At 43.9% G+C, this 22,220-nt stretch overlaps 1 protein-coding gene across 1 annotated transcript in view; it reads left to right on the plus strand.

Annotated features, from left to right (window-relative positions):
• Nucleotides 1-11,931: 11,931 nt before the first annotated feature.
• The window catches only part of LOC309364687 (cadherin-related family member 3-like), a 47,659-nt gene continuing 37,370 nt past the window's right edge, over nucleotides 11,932-22,220 (plus strand). The window contains exons 1-3 of the mRNA XM_081902458.1: nucleotides 11,932-12,077; nucleotides 15,103-15,191; nucleotides 20,767-20,867. The gene's annotated coding sequence lies outside the window, so the exon portion shown is untranslated. The remainder of the gene's footprint in view (nucleotides 12,078-15,102; nucleotides 15,192-20,766; nucleotides 20,868-22,220) is intronic.

The following is a 22,220-nucleotide window of genomic DNA, read 5'->3' on the forward strand; positions in this document are numbered from 1 at the left end:
TTTCTAAAAAACAAAACAAAAACCAGAAGTGACTTTTACGCAGACCCCCTCTAGTGTCCCAGTTTTTTCGAGACATCGCAAATTGGGAGAAGCCACCCCTGCTTCTATTCCCAATTCCCGATGTCCTGATTGCGCTCTTCAGCGCTCATCGTGCCAGAGCAAGGGAGCAAAAGATGGATGTTTTGGGGTTCTGCTGTAGCACAAGTCCACAAACAAAACCAAAAAACGGAAGAAAACTTACCTTGACCTCCTCTTCCGGAACTTCATCTGTGATGCCGGAGGAGGAGGTGGAGATATGTCCAGTCTGCGCTGCATCAGGAGATGTCACACTGGAAGGTCACACCCAGATGCCCTCTTTTCCAGAGATGGTGGAGGCCGGCTGGCCTGCTTCTCTGGGGGCAGTGACTTGGTGCGGCCTGCTGGAAGGCCATGCTGGCTTCTCTTGAGTCCAGAGAAGTGATGCTAGAAGGCTTCACCGGCATCTGCCGCGTCTCCCGATGTTCCCCAGATGCTGCGGAGGAGAAGGAGGAAGACTGCAAATGTAGGGAGAGGTGAGCGGGTGGGTGAGGAAGGAATCGGCAGCAGAGAGGGGGCGAGGGATGGGCTGGGGTGCCCCAAACTGCCCTTCCAAAATGTTGGACTGTATGTTTTACGTCATGCGAAAGATCATATAAAATGTGGAAATCATGAGGTAAGGAAATGCTGTGAAAACAGAAGTGCCACTGTTATTTCATCCCAGAAGGGGAGTGCCTCTCACACAGGGGGGGACAACTTTAATAAAATACAACGGTACCTCGGTTTTCAAACGTAATCTGTTCGGGAAGACCGTTTGACTTCCGAAATGTTTGAAAACTGAAGCGTTTACTTCTGGAAGCATTTACTTAAGGAAAACTCAATACAGAAGCCATGTGGCACGTTCGCCTTCTGAAAAGCATCCGAAAACCGAAGCAGTTACTTCCGGGTTTCAGCGTTCAAAAACTGAAATGTCCGACTTCCAAGATGTTCAAAAACCAAGATCTCACTGTATATGCAAAATCAATTACATGATGTGGTGCACACACATCATTTGAATGGTGATGGCCACCAACTTTGGGGGATCAGATATTTTATGGGTTGGCTCAAAGACCCCTTGGTCCCTAGTCGTTGACTCCTATGCTCTCACACCCCTGTAGGGCTTCTCCCAGGGCTCCACCCAAAACATTTCTCCACTGTAGGAGAAACACAAGGTGGCTCGCAACCCCCAGGAGAAAGAAAAGGCAAATCTCTAAAGGCCTTTTGTTTCGGAGACATTTCTGTGGCTCACGCTTGCATAAGACACCATCTAAGATTTCCAAATCTCCAACCGTGCCTGAATTCAAGCAAAAGGAAGCTGTTCGCATTCTGGCCCACCTGGGTCCAAGTTTGTTTGCAGAGTGCCAAGACCTGTCATTCACCGGGCCTCCTTGAAACTGCCGCTGTTACGTTGGCAGCGAAAAAGGCAGCTCCCCGTTTTAAGTGGTAACCAGACTCTGCCGTTGGCTTAGAGAAAGAAAAACCAACAAGTTCGTATGGAAAACTTGGAAACAAACCCTGTCACTCAGAACACTTCATGTTAATGCTGTGGAAGAGCTTGGGTTGCCCTTACACTACAGGGTGTGCATCAAAGCAGAAGGCATTGCTGTACGCGCATACAAATTAGTCAGTAGGCGACTCTGGAAGAAGAAGGAAAAGAGAGGGAAAGAGAAAATGTTTAAAATGTTTATTATTTTTCTTTGGCTGGAAACCACACAGGGTGAGTGCCTCTACTTCCAATGATACAAACCTGAATACATGGTCATAGTTATTTATTTCACTATATGAGATGACCGGTGCTTGTGTGTGTGAGAGAGAGAGAGAGAGAGAAAGAGAGAGAGAGAGAGAGAGAGAGAGAGAGAGAGAGAGAGAGAGAGAGAAAGAGAGAGAGAGAGAGAGAGGGAGAGAGAGAGAGAGAGAGAGAGAGAGAACTCACTAGTATGGAGTACCACATTGTCCTTTTTTTGCTGCCACCGGCAGCCATTTTGTGCTGATAATCACAGCACTTATACCAAATGGGAGTACCAGCCCCTCATTTTTTATTCCCTCTCCCCCCAAAAGCACTGGAGATGGCTCCTCTTTACGGGGCAGAACCCCCATGAGCTAACTGGCAGGTCCCTCATGAGCTAACTCATTTTTCTAATCAACTGGCATTTCTTTTGCTGCCAGACCAACCACTCATACTCCCAAGAGGGACAGCTATTCAGGTTGCTAAAAATGGATGAGTGCTTTGGGGTTTGCAGAGCTAGCAGGAAGAGCCATCCTGGAGCCTTAGCTAGTGAGGAGCTAATTGCCAAAAATGGAATGAAATGGGATAATAAAAGGATTAAGGCTCAAATGGCATGTTGTTATATTAACTGCAGAGCTAGCATCTACACCTGGTTCCCCCTTCTCCCTTTTCTTACTGGGTGTGGGGGGAATTTTCACCAGGATTGGAGTGAATGGGCATTATTATTATCCCACCTTTCCTTCAAAGAGCTCAAGGTGCGGTATGTCATCCTCTCCGCCTCCCCATCTTATCCTCAGAACAACCTGAACTGTAGGGAGATTCATAGAATCAAAGAATTGTACGATTGGAAGGGACTACAAGGGCCATCTAGTCCAACCCCCTGCATTGCAGGAAACTTTTTGTCCAATATGGGACCCGAACCCACAACCCTGAGATTAAGAGTCTCCTTCTTTACCAAATCCCCATCTCCAAGACAACAATTACATTCATTTCTTGTCCATGAGGACGCTTTGATTTGTTGCGTCCCAAACCTAGCTGAAATCTGGTTTTACTTGATCTGCCCAATGGCTGGTTATGAGCACCATTCCAACAGCATCAGCATAGGTGAAATCTCTCTCTGCAAAAGCACTGCACTGGTACAGAGGGGGTGAAATACAGTGGTGCCCCGCAAGACGAATGCCTCGCAAGACAGAAAACTCGCTAGACGAAAGGGTTTTCCGTTTTTTGAGCTGCTTCGCAAGACGAATTTCCCTATGGGCTTGCTTCGCAAGACGAAAAAGTCTTGCAAGTTTGTTTCCTTTTTCTTAACACCATTAATACAGTTGCGACTTGACTGTGAGGAGCAACTCATAGAACGCAGTGTACATAGTAGCCTTTTTTGAGGTTTTTAAAGACGTTGGTGATTTTTGAAGCTTTTCCAAAACTTCTTTTGCAGCCATTTGGTAAGTTAAGCTTTTAAAACTTTTTTTTTTGGGGGGGTGGATTTTGGGTTGGGGTGTTTGGAATTCAAGGACTTGGTGTTGGGGAGGGGTTTGCAAGAATCTGGAAGCTTGTGGTTTTTTTCCTGCATTTTTATGATTTTCTGTGACCATTGGGCCACTCTGCTGTTTTTTTAAAAAAATTCTGGATTTGAATTTCTGTGTTCTGGGTGGCTGGGGGAACAGTTGGGGAGGGGTTTGCAAGAATCTGGAAGCTTGTGTTTTTTTCCTGCATTTTTATGATTTTCTGTGACCATTGGGCCACTCTGCTGTTTTTTTTAAAAAAAATCTGGCTTTGAATTTTGAAATGCTCTTTACAGTATATGTGACTTTAAAGAGCACTTAATAAACTCTTGTTGTACCAAATTTGGCTTTGTTTGGACTTTTTTTGACCATAGGAACGCATTAATTGATTTTCAATGCATTCCTATGGGATTTCGTGCTTCGCAAGACGAAAAATTCGCTAGACGAAAAAAATCGTGGAACGAATTAATTTCGTCTTGGGAGGCACCACTGTATTAAGTTGGCTGAACTGCTATTGTAGTACTAGTGGTGGTGGTGGTGGTAGGGAAGTGGGTGGCGCTGTGGTCTAAACCACTGAGCCTCTTCCATTTGCCGATCGGAAGGTCAGCAGTTCGAATCTCCGCAACGGGGTGAGCTCCCGTTGCTCTGTTCCAGCTCCTGCCAACCTTAGCAGTTCAAAAGCACACCAGTGCAAGGAGATAAAGAGGTACCGCTGCGACGGAAAGGTAAATGGCGTTTCCGTGTGTTCTGGTTTCCATCACAGTGTTCCATTGCACCAGAAGCGGTTTAGTCATGCTGGCCACAAGACCCATTTGTCTGTGGACAAACTCCGGCTCCCTCGGCCTGAAAGCGAGATGAGTGCCACAATCCCATAGTCACCTTCAACTGGACTTAACCATCCAGGGATCATTTACTGGGTGTGTAGTAGTAGTAGTAGTATAGGGAAAGGTAAAGGGACCCCTGACCATTAGGTCCAGTCGTCACCGACTCTGGGGCTGCGACGCTCATTTCGCTTTATTGGCCGAGGGAGCCGGCGTACAGCTTCCGGGTCATGTGACCAGCATGACTAAGCGACTTCTGGAGAACCAGAACAACGCATGGAAACGCCGTTTACCTTCCTGCCAGAGCGGTACCTATTTATCTACTTGCACTTTGACATGCTTTTGAACTGCTAGGTTGGCAGGAGCAGGGACCGAGGAACAGGAGTTCACCCATTTGCGGGGATTCGAACCGCCAACCTTCTAATCGGCAAGCCCTAGGCTCTGTGGTTTAACCCACAGCGCCACCCACGTCCCTATAGTAGTATAGCACGTCCCTATTTTCATGCAGAATGTTGGAGGGTATGTAATACAGTGCTTTCAATATTCAGCGAGGTCTTCACATACATTGTCCCTGCTCTCCTTAGAACAGCCTTGCAAGATAGGTCAGTATTATGATTAGAAACAGGCAACTTCCTCCCAGCTCACAGTGGATCGATTGGCTGAGAAAACAAGCTGAAGTATTTTACACTGAAATAGCTCTGCTTATTTGCCAAAGCCAAGCCAACTTTATGATGACGCACAGAACTGTGTCCTCTAATTTCCAGAGTATAGGGGATGGCAAGCAAATACAGGGGCATTGCATGGGGAAGAAAGGGGGAGATTAGATGTCTCTCTCCCATGGTCAAAACACCATTCCCGAAGACCTCCGGGTATAGGGCAGTATATAAATTCAACAAATTAATAATAATAATAATAATAATAATAATAATAATAATAATAATAATAATAATTGCTGCTGCTGTTGCTGTTGCTGCTGCTGCTGCTGCCCCAGCTAGTAAACTTTGTTTAATTCATCTTTTTCTTGGATTTTAATGTAAACTGGAAAAGAATTCTGGAGCCTTGTAAATGCTCGGGTCTTCATAGGGTCCCTCCAGACTGGCTTGGGGTTGTTGGTTTTTTGTTTTTTTTGTTTTTGCTTTTTTCTGTGGGTGTACTCTTCAACATGCCATTGACACTGTCTGTAATAGTGCACTAATGGTGAATTTATACTGGACTATCCACAAGGCATTTTGCTCTGTTAGTCATTCTGCGATGCCACTGCATTATTGCCATCTAGAGGGGCACTCTTGCACTATAGCACATCAATAATGGGGCAAAAGCAGTGTTAGAATTCCTGCTCCGTGATTGCAGTCATGGGATTGTTGTCTATCACATGACGGTATATGTTTTCACTCCACAGAGTGGGAAGTGATGGAGACAGGATATTTGTGTTACTGTGTTCCATGAAGTGGGACTATTGTCCTTTGTTATTTTTCTCTTCACTGTCTGATGCTAGAGAGAGAGGGAGCCATGTTGCAGTGCTCCGTGTGTGTTTATATATAAATAAAGTAGATTAGCCAAAATGCTGAGTTGCTGAGGTCTGTTACTCATGGTGTGCAAACTCTGCGGATCCCTAAGTGTGCCAGTGTCGGTTGGCATCGGTCGCTGTGATGTTCGGGCAGAAGAAAGCTTTTGAAGCTCTCGAACAATCGACCAGGAGGGAGAGAACTTGCCAGTTGGGCATGTGTTTCTACCAGGATCCTACTCGAGTGTAGGCTGAGCTCCTGACAAGCAGAACATTCACGAAAAGTTGCAGGATTCCAGCAGTGAATTACAGGGCATGCAGTGATTGGAAACAAAACAGTATTGGAACTTCCACAGGCACAAATGGTATTGAAAGCAGGATACTGGCCCTTACATCATCATGAGTACAAACCTTCATGAATGCACAATAAAATGGGCACCTTGAACATTTCTTTGATGTGAACATCACGCGCCCACTGAAGTTTGTAGCTGGACCCAAGCCTGGATTTCTCAATAGCCTGAATTCTGATCCCCATGGGTTATAGATGGGGGATGAGACTGAGAGACAGGGGCTTGCCTAAGATCACCTAGTGAATTCATTGTGGAGAGGATATCTGAACCAGGCAAATCTCAACTCACACTGCAAACGTATCTACTCAGAATTAAGTCCCATTGAAGAAGTCCTTGCTGAAGCACTCTATGGCCACTGGTGGAGAGGACTAGTTAATATACAGCTGCCTGTAGGATTGTGAACTGGGACCGACTGCAGGTTGGCTGCTTTAAAACAACTTGTGTACAAATGTATGCAGTTTTAATCAATTAAAAGATGGATTAATTGGTTAAAGCTCGCAGGATCAATCAAGACTTATTTAACTGGCTGATCCCCCTTTATCTATTTATGTACTTTTTAAAAGGAACATCTGGTTCAAATAGCTAAGATGTGATGCAGGAAACCAGCTGCATACACACCAAACATTTAAAGCACATTTAAAGCACATGACTTCTCCCAAAGAATCCATGAGGATAGCAGTTTGTTAAGGCTGCTGCAAATTGTAGCTCTGTGAGGGGCAAACTACAGTTCCCAGGATTCTTTGAGAGAAGTTACATGCCTTAAACTGTTTTAAATGTATGGTGTGTACACTTTAATCATAAACTCTCTTACCTGAGAGTAAGACCCACTGTAAACAGGATTTACTTCTGAGTGGACATGGTTATCATTGTGCTGCAACTGCCTTGTTTTGTTTGTTTCTAATAAAGTAATAAGTTTAATATTGGCAAACGGACTGCAATGCATTGAAAAACTGAAATAGGTTAAATGATGAAAAGTGTCAAAGTGGTATATAACTTCTCTTTCAGGTCTCTCGTTACTCAGCGTAATGTCTGAAAGACCTTGGCCTTTGGCAGAAAACGCACCTGAGCATACGGTAGTAACCAACATCACTGTGGTTGTTCCTGACCACAGTTCTTTAGTTGGGGGACCAGCCATAGTTAATGCTCAGCCAATAAAGCATCCCTTTGTCATTATTCCAAAGGGCACAGATCAATGGCAGGTGGGTATTTGTACTAAATGGATATAGTTAATTACATCTGATCAAAACCCCACATTGCCCACTGGAAATACTGTATACTTTCATTTGTGGCAAGGGCCTGGAACTTCCTGGAAACTTCCATTCCCAGAGCTTATTTATTTACTTAAGATGTGAGGAGGAAGACGATGAAAGTGTAACAAGATCTGACAGAAGCCAAGGCTTACTGTTTGTCCATGTTATTTGTGATGCTCTATTATGTTTTAGAGGGGCAAATGGGACTCATCAACCCAGGAAGGTAGCCCATCTAGGAGAAGGAAAAGTCTGAAGGAAGAGGGCCTTCTCGGTAGTGGCACCCACCCTGTGGAACACCCTCCCATCAGATGTCAAGGAAATAAGCAACTATCTGGCTTTTAGAAGACATTTGAAGGCAGCCCTGTTAAGGGAAGTTTTTAATGTTTGATGTTTTATCGTGTTTTTAATATTCTGTTTGGGAGTTGACCCAGAGTGGCTGGGAAACCCAGTCAGATGGGTGGGGTATAAATAATAATAACAATAATAATAATAATCCCAAATCTCCACTGCCTTGCGGCTATATTCATGGAAAGGCTTCGGGAGCAAACTCTGAGGAACAGTGCTTTCCCCCTGGGGGTACTCAAGGGTACACAGTACCAGCACCTTTGTTTTCTAGAAGAAAAGCACTTCTGAGGAACAATCAATACCTGCTACCTTGTGGAGTATCTTTGGGAGAAGAAAGGGTTAAGGAGTAAACGCCACACAAATCTGGAGTCCCTAAGGCAACCGCCTAAGGATAGCACCTTGTATGCTTCCTTCCGGCAACTCCTGTAGCCAGGCTAGTGCTAAATGTATTGTTCTGCTTTCCTTTGGGCCGAGAGGCCGAGAGGCCTTGTCATCTGGGCAGCCTAGGACCTCCATACACACTGCCCAGGTTTGCGCCCCAGGGAGGTCGCTTCAGTGATGCTAACACAGCAAAAACGGCATGGGAGGCAGTAGTTATTATGTCTTATTATGATATTATTATTGATTGTTTGTAATATGCTCTGAGATTCATTTGAATGAAAAACAGAATAGAAATACAATAAACCAATTTATGGTCAAATTATCTTTCAAGAGGAATGCTCAATGCAGGGCTGGCCCCACCATTGTTGTTGTTGTTTAGCCGTGTCCTCGTGTCCGACTCTTCGTGACCTCATGGACCAGAGCACGCCAGGCACTCCTGTCTTCCACTGCCTCCCGCAGTTTGGTCAAACTCATGCTGGTAGCTTCGAGAACACTGTCCAACCATCTCGTCCTCTGGCCCTACCATTAGATGGAGTGAATTGGCTGCCTCAGGTAGCAGATACTGAGGGGCAGGGAGTGGACAGAGCAATGTGTGCCACAGGGCCAACCCAAGTCATTTTCCTGCTTGAGGCAAAGGACAAGATGGCTCTCCCTTCCCCAATTCCAAATTTGGAAGCATACCAGACTGGCAGTCAAATACAACCTATAAGCCAGAAATGGAGAACCTTTTTCATCCCAAGGGCAACCTTCCAGAACCTCTCACGGGCAACTTTCCAGTGGATGCACACATCAGTGGTGGGTGTGGATTAAAGTGATCATTGTTACTATGCGATTTTCTTCATGAATTAACCCATTCATTTGAGGGGGGAAATTGTGATTAGTGGTTTATTTGCTAACTGATTCTTCTTCAACTAGTAATGTACGATGATCCGTTTGTATTTTCCATTGATTTTTTTTCCTCATTCAGAAACCGCAAGCTGATTCCTCTACATGTGTTGACGAGTTGACAAACTCGACAGGTGTTTATTTGTTAGTTCATTTTAAAAATGGACTTGTCGCTTAAGGATGAATTTGTAAAGTAACAGTGGAGGAAAACAGTTGCAGTTTACCCTTGCTGCGGCTGTTGCTTTGTGTTATATATTTATTTTTCCCTGACATCTTTTATCATGCATCAGCGAGCAATTCTGCTTTCCTGTATTTTGCATTATCATATCATTACCCATTGTCGAGCTCCTCTCTCCTTGCTCGTTTTACTTTACAATTATTCCTTCCACCTAGCAGGGGGATCTGGGCAGTCAGTCAAATAAAACAACAGCGATTTCACCAGGAAACAATAGTAAGGCAACAAAATGCAGTGATTGCATAGGCACATCAGTTTGAAAAGAGGCACGGAACGCTCTGCTCTATAATCTGCCAATTGCTACCTGTCAGAGCACAATTAGCTGCAGAAAATAAGCCGGGAATGTGGGGTGGTAAGCCGAACTTGGGATGGTGTTTGTGTCTGTCTCTTATTAATTTTTATGGCGGAACTAGCACTGAGCTCAAGTAGAAAAGAACCTTGATGTACCGGTATATGCTGTTATGGTGCAGCTTCTGACTGTGTATCATCCTTTCATTACCTGCGCAGTGTCTCCCTAGACCCCCGAAAGCTTTCATGTTGAAGCATGGGCTTGCTGACTTCAACACTGCAATATCACCGTGGTTCTTTAGATGCCTTCCAAAATTTTTCTATTTCGGTAGTCCCATCCAGACACGTGATTTGGTTATGCATCTGTTCTTAAATCTGTTTCAGATGTTTAGATGTTTTCAGCAAATTTTGTATTTATTTTATTTGGAATTTTATTTCTGATTACAGATGCGTTCGCCATCCCGGGCCCCTTTGGGAGGGAAAGGGTGGGAGATAAACTTAATAGATACAGGGAGGGAGGGAGGGAGGGAGGGAGGGAGGGAGGGAGGAAGGAAGGAAGGAAATTCCTCCAGCAAGGGTCAGCTACTGTGCACTGGGTATAAGAATGCAAGAATGAAATAAAACCTAATTTGACTACATCTAGTTTGGAGTTTACCCCGCAACGGGGTGAGCTTCCGTTGCTCGGTCCCAGCTCCTGCCCACCCAGCAGTTCGAAAGCACATCAAAGTGCAAGTAGATAAATAGGTACCGTTCCGGCAGGAAGGTAAACGACATTTTCGTGCGCTGCTCTGGTTCGCCAGAAGCGGCTTAGTCATGCTGGCCACATTACCCGGAAAAACTGTCTGCGGACAAACATTGGCTCCCTTGGCCTGTAAAGCGAGATGAGTGCCACAACCCCAGAGTCATCCGCAACTGGGCCTAACGGTCAGGGTTACCTGTACCTTAACCTTTAGTTTGGAGTTTGCAGGTGTTTGTGGATGGTAATCATAGAAAAAAGTGCAAGAAGCCTCAAAGCTTATATGCATTGCCTACCACTTGACCTCTTTCCCCATCACCAGTGCTGGATTTACATATAAGCTAAACAAGCTATAGCTCAGGGCTCCACTCTCGTGGGGGGCCCCAAAAATTTAAAAGGGAAAAAACCTGGATGTACATTTCCAAAATATAAGATAAAAAAAAAATTGTATTTTGTGTTGTGTAGGCTCCTATGATGTAAGTAATGGGCCCTGTCTGCTGGCCTGCTCCCTAAAATATCACTGGTTTGCTCATTTCTATATAATGGGTGCCTACATTCTGCATGGACTGGTTGCAGGGCAACATGTGCAAATGGCTTTAGATACCTATTAGGTCCATAAATTACCACAAGCTGCTCTTACAGGTGGTTACCAAGCAGCATACAAAAATCAGAAGCCCAACTCACTATGTTACCCTGAGGACCAGAAGCACAGATGGCAACCCATCACTCCCTCCAGGACAGGCCCACCAATTCTTGCTTTGCTTGATGCACTATTCCTCAAATCAAAGGGGCTGTAAACAGCACCCTTACCCATCACCCCCCTTTTGTTGGTCATTCCCCTCCCCTTCTTCACGTTCTGCAACATAAAAAATAGTGACAATTTGTTGTTGACAAAGGACAGCTGGACATACAAAGGGCCCCATTACCTTCAGTAGCTTAGGGCCTCATCAAACCTAAATCCGGCCCTGCCCACCAGGCATCAGAAGTGCAGCCTCCGTGTTGCTGCAGATGAAGGCACTGACAGACATATTACCTGACCATATACATACATTTAAAATAATGTAAAACATCTCTTGGGTTGCACCGGTTGCTGATGCTTCCAAAAAGGCAGTAAAGGACCTGTTTGTGCATGCATGGATAGTGGTGATATAGAGTACATGAGGACTTCCTCAACCTCGGCCCTCCAGATGTTTTGAGACTACAATTCCCATCATCCCTGACCACTGGCCCTGCTAGCTGGGGAGTATGGGAGTTGTAGGCCAAAAACATCTGGAGGGCCAAGGTTGAGGAAGCCTGGAGTAGACTGTACAATTGGTAGAGCAGAGAAGAAAGTCTGGGCTCTAGGTTTTAGGTCATATAATGACAAGGAACCTGTGGCCCTCCTGTTGTTGGATCCAGCATCCCACAGCCCTGACCACTGGCTATGCTATCTGCAGCTAAGAGTTGGCATCCCAAAAACATATTGAGGGGTTCTCTATCCCTGATACAATAGATCTCATTCCCAGAATCTCACCACACCTTTTTTTTTTAACAGAAGATGCATCTCCGTGGTGCTTTCTTACAGAGGCACTAATGGGCATAGCCCCCTTGGTCACAGTGGGCGAGTTCATATGAATGCCTCTCAACAGTCTACAAATTAGGGCTCAGTATGACTCAGCTCTTGAGGCAGAGAAGACATAAGTGACAGCTGCTGAACTGCTAGCTTCACATCCATCTCAGTTTTGCTGAACAGGGTAAAATAAGAAAAATGCTACAAGCTGGAAATAGTAGTCTGTGTATTATTATTTTTATACTCACATTTGGTTTTCTGAATTTCTAACCTGTCCAGTTAATGACCACTGCATTACCCAAGTTGGATTTTGAAGTCACAAGTCTTTACACAATTCCCATCCTTGTGAGAGATGATAAGGGGACTTCGGCTTCTCAGACCATCTTTGTCCAGATTGTTGATGTCAACGAACCACCTGTCTTCACTGGGCTTCTGACTCAGCCTAGCCAAGGTATGAAGCAACTACAATTTGCTGGCATGATCAATGGCTGATTTCAAAAGGTTCACACCCTCTGACCTGTCTTTGACCCCCTTCTGCCAATATGATCTGCTCACATACAGATTAGGCTACTGTAATGTTCTTTACATGTATACTTTATATATACTGTAGGTTTTGGTGTCCTCGGGTGTCTTCCCGTGTAAAAGTTGGGGTGTCTAGGCGACGTTTCGACGAGGTCCTGTGCAATCCCTACACAGATCTGGCTGACACAGGCCACAAAACCACAGCTCGCCCCTATACACGAAGCCAAGCCAGAGCACAACTAAGTGCAGTACAGCCATCTTCTCAGAAAAACTCTTCACAAAGTTCAAGAGGTCAAGACACAAAGACTTTAGCAACTAATCCACACCTAATGACCCACCTAAGTGGTACTCAGGATATCACTCAAGAAATCACTCAAGATATCCCTCAAGTAATTAAGGAACAAAAGAAGAAAAGGCACACTAGCCTGGGAACTTCCTCTCTGCCCAGAACATTGGAGGCTATACACCACACCCCCTCAACAGTATTTATAGGAACTCAAACACTGAGATCCTGCTCTGTTCCAGTAACAAGAAGCCGAAAGCACCAGCCTGAAGATGACGAGTGAGACCTCGTCGAAACGTCGCCTAGACACCCCAACTTTTACACGGGAAGACACCCGAGGACACCAAAACCTGCATTCCTGTACCCGTGAAAATCTACGAAAGCATATATATACTGTAATGTATACTTTATATGTATACTTTATATATACTGTAATGTTCTTAAAGACAGACTGCAAACTTCAGCAGGTTCAAATGCAGCTGGTGGAGTCCTGATGGGTGTAAAGTTTCTATAGCACCTATATTATACAAGCTACACTGGATTCCATTGCATTTCCAGAACCAATTTAAGCTGCTAGTGTCATTCTTCAAAGCCCTAAACAGTTTGTGGCCAAACTGATGAACATCCTGCACCTCAACCATTTTGCCTGCACATTAAGATCTCCCCCAGAGATCCTTTTGGTGTGTCTGGGGCCTAAATCTGTAGCATGGGTAACCACCAGAAAGAAGGCCTTTTCTGTGGTGGCACCACACCTTTGAAATACCCACCCAATGAAGCTACACCAGGATAGGGTTGCCATATTCCCAAAAGTGAACAAAGTTTTTATTTTCTTCTTACTCAAAGTTGTTGAGCTTTTGGGGGAAAATAATATTATCTCCCCTTACCATACATACCATACATTTTGCCGAGTGGCCAAAAATCCACCTGGATGCCATTTTCCAGACATATAAAGGGATATACCAAGAGCTCTGGCCAAAAGTTTCAATACAAGGAATAATTCCTACTCGAGAGTTGAAAAGAAAAACGTGTATATTCTGCTAAGAATCACAGTTTTAAACTAATAGTAAATTTAAACACAACGTATAAGTACGACAGTTTTAAAATAATAGTAAATTTCAACACAATGTTTAAGTACAGAAATAATGTTGTTTCAAATATGCAGTAATATAGTCTAAAGGTACATAAAATACCAGTACTCAACAATAGTTTCATACAAGTCTCAATGGTAGTCAAAAAGAATCCATATTATATAAAATCAGAATAAAGAATCAAATAGGGCCAAAGAGAAGTATCCGGAGTATGAATCAGATGTACGACTCAGTAGTGGTGACCAGGACAGGGCCCTGTTTCGGAGTAAGCGCCTTCTTCAGCTGGTAATATCAAATAATATGTCAAAATAAATCAAGGTTCTCCAATACCATAAATCATAAATATAATGAAGTATATACATTCTAAAGTGTATTAATGCATGTCATGATATTTGGTTCCATACCTCGATTTTTTAAGGAATATAAATCTGCCAGACATATGGCAGCCTTACGACCAGCAGGGTACATCTCAGGCTTTTCAGAAGGTCACAGGCCTTTTATTTTGATTGCCACTCCCTGTGTAATTTTTTGTCCCAGTCACTCAGTGGAAGTTGGAATTTTTCATTTCATTTCACACTTAATTTGTAAAGCTGAAGAAACAAAGAATGTACACCTTATAACAATCTAATCCAATACAACAATGTGATAATAAAACATATCTTTAAAATAAGCAACTAATATCAAATAAAGTAATATTCAACAATCCATTAGAATAGTAAAGAATATTAAATATCAGCATATGATATTTAATGGACGGCTGGAAACCTCTCCCCTCACAGTTCTTCCTCTAAGCACAGCTCCCTTATGAGGACTCCTAGGGCTGGAGGATGGGGCAAGTGCAGTGGTACCTTTGGATACGAACATGATCCGTTCTGGAGCCCCGTTCGCATCCAGAAGCAAACGTAACTAGTGACGGCACATCTGCGCACACATGTGTTGCTTTTCGCCGTTTCTGTGCATGCGCGTGACGTCATTTTGAGCGTCTGCACATGCACGAGCAGTGAAACCCAGAAGTAACACGCTCTGTTACTTCTGGGTTGCCACGGAGCACAACTCGAACACGCTCAACATGAAGCATATTCAACCCGAGGTATGACTGTATTATGTTATTGGAGTTCTGAATTGGCTTTCTCTTCCTGAGTATAGTAGTAGAGGGGAGGTCCAAGTCATCGGGTTGCTACAGAGAAGCAATCATATCTCCACCTCAGGCAATGGTCTGTTTTGCATTGGCCCTGCCTTTCCTTTGTTCCAGGAAGAACTCTCCCAGACCTTGGTCCCTTTTGCAAATGTGTCCATGGAAGACAGACTCAGGGTCCAACCTTTGCTCCTAGGAGGCTTTCTATCCATGTAGAATACATGGATAGGAAACACTGTGTCCTCCAGATGTAACTGGACTCCAAATCCCATCAACCCTAGCTAGCATGGCCAATTCTGTTTTGATTGTTTCAGGATTTTAACATTGCCCAAGAGACAGTGTGAGGGGCAGAAATCGAAATAAATAAGCCCGTAGGTGGGAATTAAAGCTGCCAGATGATTAGATAATAACAACAAATGAATGATTCATCAACAATATTTATCTGCAGCTCCTGAAATTTATATCACAGAGGATACCCTGCAAAACACTGGAATTTTTAGAGTCACTGCCAGAGATCCTGAGGGAGCCCCTCTGAAGGTAATTATCAATGGCTCTTAGACTTCTATAGCTTAATCTACGGAAATAAGGTGGGGTCTCAAATCACTCCCCCTCCCATGTTCTTTAAATTGAATATAGGGGGAATGGACAAGGTTTGTTTGTCGTGTGTGACACGGACACAGAACTCTTGGCAATGTAGCACAGTGCTTAAGAATGTTGGTCTGGGACTGGGAAGACAACTCAACCATGGTCTTGGGCCGGTTGCTCTCCCTCTCTCCTTCTAACCTCCTTCACAGGATCAGTCGTACGCACTGACTTGAGCTTCTTTGAGGTGGGTTATACACGTCTTAAATAAATAAATCCCACGGGCGCGTCAAAATTGCAGACATGAACAGCAGTGATGCATATGGTGGGTTGGAGACCATGCCCTCCTGACACGGGTGTCGCAGCTGCTTAGCTGGTTGGGACTGGGGCACTGGGGGGCAGGGTAGCAGCGAGGCACACAGGGTGCTGTTGTGCCCAGGTCCTGCTCACAGGTGTCCAGGGCTGTCTTTAGCATATGCTGCGCCGGGGTGCAAAAAACTGCCCAGCACCTCCATTTGGGGGGGGGCAGGCAAAACTTGTTGAGCTTTTTTGGGGGGGGATTCAGAGTTCTTGAGCTTATTTTGGTGGGGACACACAACTCTCTCCCATGCCGCTGCAGGTGGAGACCAATCCCCACAGAGGCTTACCACCCTCTGTAGGCACTTCCTATCAGTTGATGTCAAACCAGCGTACCACACCGTGATGCAGTATGAAAGGACACTTTCTGTTGTGGACCGGTAGAAGGAGATCATCAAATGTTGATTGACATCATTCTTTCGCAATACTCTGAGGAGATGGAGTCTCTGTTGGGCTTTCTTAACCACCTGGGTTGTATTGGTTTTCCAAGTAAGGTCTTCACTGAGATAAACTCCTAGGAATTTAAAGGAAGAGACTCTCTCCACACAGCCCTCCCCAATGTAGAGTGGAGCTAGTTCTCCTCTCTTCCTCCGAAAGTCCAACACCGTCTCCTATGTCTTGCTGATATTAAGGTGCAAGTTGTTCCCTAGGCACCATGTAGATATTTCTTGGACCTCCCCTCTATAAGCTGATTCATCTTCACCTGTTATTAAACCCATTAAGACTCTTGGCCTGGCACCCCTGAGAGCCCAGCGCCCGGGTGCCCCACACCTCTAGTGCCTATGGGTAAGCCAGCCCTGCAGGTGTCCCAAGGGCATTGCAGGCCCACCAGGCATGAAGAAACGTAATTCCATTTTTTTAAAAAAAGTTCCTTGTGTTTCTTGCTGCTCCTTAGGCCAACGCTCCCACAGAGAGAAAGGGAGAGAGAGAGACAGGGCTGAGCGACATACTGCAATAATTGGGTGGTTTAAAGTGCAGAATGGAACTGGCGGGCCGGGGGAAAGAGAAGACAGCCTGCCCTGGCTCCTGACATGAGATTTCACCCCTTCCGCCACATTCTCCAAAAGAAGAATTTTAGCTTCTCCCCTAAAATTTTGGGCCACATATTGTGCCTTGGCAGCCCTGCATTTTGGGGCTACTTTACTAGGAGATTCGTTTCAAAAATAAAATAAAATAATTAGTCATCTCCACGAGGAGTAATTATATAGCAAGGAACGATACTTTAGCAATACCTGTAATTAAGGAAGAGTTTGGATTTTAATTATAAACTGCCATCTTCCATGGTTGATAATTCAGCTATGAAACAAACTTGAAACACAAGCAAGGCATTTTTCAAGGTATGGAACAGGCCATCAGCTTTATTTATGATTATAGCTTGTTCCCTTGGTTGTTTCCTTTTTAAAAAACAAAAAACCTTTGGGGAAATTCATGCTAAGTTTTTCAAATGCTAGGCTAGAATATATATATTATTAAATAATGTATGTAATGTATTTTTAAGAATACATTATTCAAAACTGGATGTTCCGCTAATGAGCACGACTCCCTCAGGTCTACTTTTGCTCTTGTTTTATGACATTATAGCACCAGTGGGAATAGTACAACTCCAGCCCAGATTGAATGTTGTTACCTTCTTCAATGCAAAAAATAAAAATAAAGATATCCAGCCTCAGGTCATAGACCCATTCCCCTTGAACAAACGGATCCCACATGATAGATCAGTCCTCGTGAAGTGGAATTTAGCATTGTCTTGTATTTTATTTCAGTGGTGTTGTTACTAGGAATGTCCATTTTGTTTTCTCCCAGTTTCCCATTTTTCAGTTCTTCACATTTCCACCTCAGTTTGAGAGCTATGTCAAGAAACAGAAATTTATTTTAAAACAAACAAACAATTTTAACAAGTGGGACCGGCAGCAAAAGGTTGCAGAGAAGTGTTCCTGTTCAATGTGCCGGCCAAACAGCCATGCCCTTTCAGAGAGTGCACCATTCCCAATTCTGTTTTTCAGTTCTGGTTCTGGGGTTTGTTTCATTTTGTTTACTTGCCCCCCTCAAGAGTTGTTTGCATTTCTGCAAACATCCCCAAGCATGCTGATACCTCCTGCTCGTTTCTCAGTGGCTCCATTTTGTGTTTGCTACTGGTGGAATTATCCAGTATAGCTAGTTGCATACTGTATATCAGAAGCACAGGCACCCTGTGGATTTGGGGGAGTTAAAATGTGCTGTTAAAGTGTGGATTTGTGGAGAAGGTGGCTTTTCTGAAGGATGCTGAAAAACAGAGGGTGCAAGAGCACGTTTTCCAAATGTAGGACGGTGTCAGGCTTTGAGGACTCAGCTTCCTCCGCCCCTTTGGCCGTAGACAAGCAGGACAAAGCAAAAAGAGTTGCTTACCATTTAAAGAGTCTTTAATGATCACAGCAAAAGAACAAAGCAGCCATTTTCGGAATGGTGGTGTTCCCAGTTAAGGTTTCCCCCCTAGTCACTTCCGCGCCTTGCAACCTGATCTCGCAACCACCTTGCTTTCTGGGCTGCCACCTTATCTGCTCGTTGTGACCTTGGACTGGGCAGATGTAGACTTTCAAGCAAGAAAGAGAGTCAGTTAACTCTCTCTCTCTCTCCCAGTTCTTCTTCTCCTAGCTGTTCACTCCTCAGTTCGACTTTTGTCTTCAGAACTATGCCCCTCTGCAAACCACTGTTCCAAATCTATACTGTCCCACTGCTCCTGGGAAGATTCAGGATCCTGGTCAGGGGGAGGGGGAGGCTCCCACAATTCTTCATCAGAGCAGTACTCCTCAGCCTGGTTTCTAACAAATGGTGATAAACCACACACACAGGCTTTGCCCAGCTCGAATAACAGGCATGGAGACATAGAAAGAATAGGAAAGTACTAGCCAGTGTTGATTCCTGGTTTTGCTGCAACCATTTCTCCTGAACATTCATACCCTCCTTAAGACTTGATCCCGGAAATTTGAGAACTACAACAGCAGAACAAAGGTGGTGGTGGTGAGTTGTAAACCATGTCCTTGGGTTTTAAAGGCAAATTGGCCACCAGGCGGCAGACTAGTTCACAATGCTGCTGACCACAGCAGAAATGCCTTAGCTAATTTTCCTGTGGAGTTTCCATTTTCAGAGATGGAGCTGTGCGCCTTTAGTGCCTCAAATGTCAATGGCCTACTAATCCACTTTAAGAAGTATGTGCACATTATTATTTTTGTTTATGTCCCTGGATGACCTTATCAAATCCCACAGCGCTGAGATAAAGCACTGGTTGTATTCAGCCAAGCCCTACACAGAGTAGACCCATTGAAACAAATGCATTTCAGTTGTTCTACTTTAGGGAAAAGACATTTAAGCACTTTCTGCCCAGGCCCTGTTTCCAACGGCCAAATCCCAGCTATGTCCGGGAAATTCCAGACATATGGCAAGATTAGGTGGTAATACTGTATCTAAAACATAATCCAGATAAATTTAAGCACTTTTAAATCTCACAGATTTCAGTGAGAGGTAATTAACATGTTTGCTCCCTCATTGAAACCATTTGGATTGAAATCACTTGGACTGAAAAGTTGCTTTCAATCCTTAATGTGTCCTTAATGACTTAAAAAAATCTCCAGAGAGTATCAGCCTGTCCATCTGCTGATAAGAAAGCCAAGCCAATTGCTCTAATACAGAGGCTATTTGTGTTCTCGCTTGCTGGCTGTGATGGTTCCAAAAACTCAAGCAGGAAACTTCCTTGTTCCTTCAGCTGACTTCCAGTCTTCCTGTTGCCTAGTAACCACGTGAGTCCTTTTGTAAACAGAAGTATATCAGACTGTAACAAGCCATTAGCCGCACTTTGTTTGTGTGTGGGGCGGGGGGGGGGAGAAAAAGCTTTTGTGACTCTTATCTTTCACAATAAAAGAAAGCCAATCGTATGAATTTGCACAATGGTCTTAGGGGACAGCTGTTGGTCTTCGGTGATGGCATTGAAATCGTGGGCACAGGAGTGGCCCAAGCCATTTTGCTGCCTGAGGTGAAGGAATGTAGACTGCATGGCCCACATTTCTAGCCACTTTCTGCTCCTCAGAATTTTCTGCCTGAGGCAGCTACCTCACTTTGCCTCACGGAAGGGCTGGCCCTGAGTGGAAACCTGGTGGAAGGGAGAGAAGCTGTGGGACATGGTTATTGTTATGTACTGAAGTTCTCAACCTGGGTCAGCAGGGGGATACTGTAGATAGTTTTTACTCAGGTCCACATATACAAATAAGGGATTGAAAGTGATGTTCAGTGATTGGATAGTTACAGAAAGTTGCTGCTGTTGTGTTGTAGTGGAGCTCTATATAAGCAGGCTGGCTGAACCCTTCAGTTCAGTTCTGTGAATAAACAAGAGCTGTTTGAAGAATCGCTGTGTCGTCTGATATGTTCACCCACAACGTAACAGTTATCTCCAGCTATAAACTCTGTAAGAAGGACAAGGAAGGATATACCGGAAGTACTTTGTGTGTCAAGAAGGAAGGCGTTGAGTCCAGCAAGCCAGAGACTTCTCTCAAGGGGCAGACTCCTCCACAGAATCATTGCGGGTGATCATGCTATTCTATTGTCCCCCTGATATAAGCCAGAACTGGATTTTTGGGGAGTTTACAGAAGGATTTCTTCTTTTCTCCCCAGCAAGTCCCCCTGTGCCATATCCCACAGGCCCCCTCCCGCTATTCTCCAGAGAGGCTTATGGGAGCAGGGGGATAGAGGGGATGAGGAAATTTCCTTCAATGAACTTCCTTCATTTGACTTACTATAGGATTTAAATAAAAATCAGAAAGTAATGCAAACAGCCGGTGATAACCAAAAGCAAATTCAACCACCCTCCAGAAAGCCAGTCAGAAAATAAATGTTGCTTTATGAGTAACGTGTGAATGGAGAAGGGATAACAGTTTGATAGATTTATATAGATTGTATGGAGATCTTTGCTACTATTGCTACTATCCTGTGGGTTCACTTGCATAGGGATGGACTGGGCATTCAAACACAGCAATACTTCTAATATATCAGATTATTCTTTGCTATCATTGTTTTCCAACCTCTGACATTTTGCATGAACCATAACATTTTATGCCTTTTGAAGGAAAATAAATTTGATGGGTGCTTCTCAATAACAAAAAAAATAAAAATGAAAATGAAAATTGATGCCACCCTTTCCTACTAGTTCTCTATCGAGATCTCACCGAACCTCACAGTATTCAAGATTGATGGTGCAGGGACAGTTTCTACGACAGAGACCTTCAGATCTGAACACAGGGAAAAGAGGTAAGCAGATATCTGTTTTGTGGTTTTATTTTGTTCAGAAGTGGAGAAAATCCCAATTGTTTTTCATTTAAAATTATTTCCCACACGCGGTTGCTTGTGGGGGGAACAAACACTGCAAGAGCATTTGGAGGAAGGAAGGAAGGAAGGAAGGAAGGAAGGAAGGAAGACAGACAGACAGCTTTTCCTGTGACATGAGGAAGGACAGTATAAGTTGTAATTTTTCTTTATCAACATGCTGTTCCATTTTATTATTTGTGCATTATGTGTGTCATCTGACCTGTCTACTGCAATTATTAAGTTTGCAGATGACACCACCATAATGGGTTTAATAACAGGTGGAGGTGAATCAGCATATAGAGGGGAGGTCCAAAAAATATCTACATGGTGCCTAGGGAACATCTTGCACCTTAATATCAGCAATACAAAGGAGATGATATTGGACTTTCGGAGGAAGAGAGGAGAACTAGCCCCACTGTACATTGGGGAGGGCTGTGTGAAGAGTCTTTTCCTTTAAATTCCTAGGAGTTTATCTCAGTGAAGACCTTACTTGGAAAATCAATACAACCCAGGTGGTTAAGAAAGCCCAAGCAACTGACTTTTGGGTTTGGTGTGTGTGTGTGTGTCAGTAAACGAGGTGAATTAAGACTAAGAGAGCTGAGTGGGGGGTGCTCGTGTAATCTCCCTGTATACAAGTTGTACAAGTGACAATAAAGTATTTCAATTTTTCTGGGCCATACGATGAATCACAGGGCAGTGCATAAAGTATCATAAAAATAATAAAGTAACCCTGGCATCAATTAAAACAATTCAAAACATAAAACAATGTCAACTGGGCACAATAACTCTGCTTTGCTTCCACTGGTGGAGGCAGGTGTGTCCCTGAATACCAGTTGCTGGGAATTGGTGAGAGTGGTGAGAGTCCTGGTGAACTCAGGTCCTGCTTGTGGGCTGCCCTTGGTGGCATTTTCTGGTTGGCCACTGTGAGAACAAGATGCTGAACTAGATAGACCCATGGCCTGATCAAGTAGAGGATTTCCGGTGAGAAGAGGTGGTCAGTGGGTGAAAGTCTCTTTTAAAAAACATAAAAAATAGCAAGTAACTTTTTCCTCAAGTCACCACTGATCCTGTCATTACAACCAACTCCCACAGCATTCCTTTTTTAAAAAAGCTTTTATTTATACTTTTCAAGTTTATACATTTCATTAGTTTTACAATCAATTTAACATTTCAAAGAATTGACTTCCTTCCCCCTCTTTCTGCAGTTCCTTAAATTTATTTTTTTACATCTTCTGCATATCCAAATTCATTTAATTTGCTCATTTAATTATCTACTTTAAATATATACTCTTTTGA

This window comes from Podarcis melisellensis (genome assembly GCF_964234715.1).
Source record: "Podarcis melisellensis genome assembly, chromosome: 2".
NCBI lineage: Eukaryota > Metazoa > Chordata > Lepidosauria > Squamata > Lacertidae > Podarcis > Podarcis melisellensis.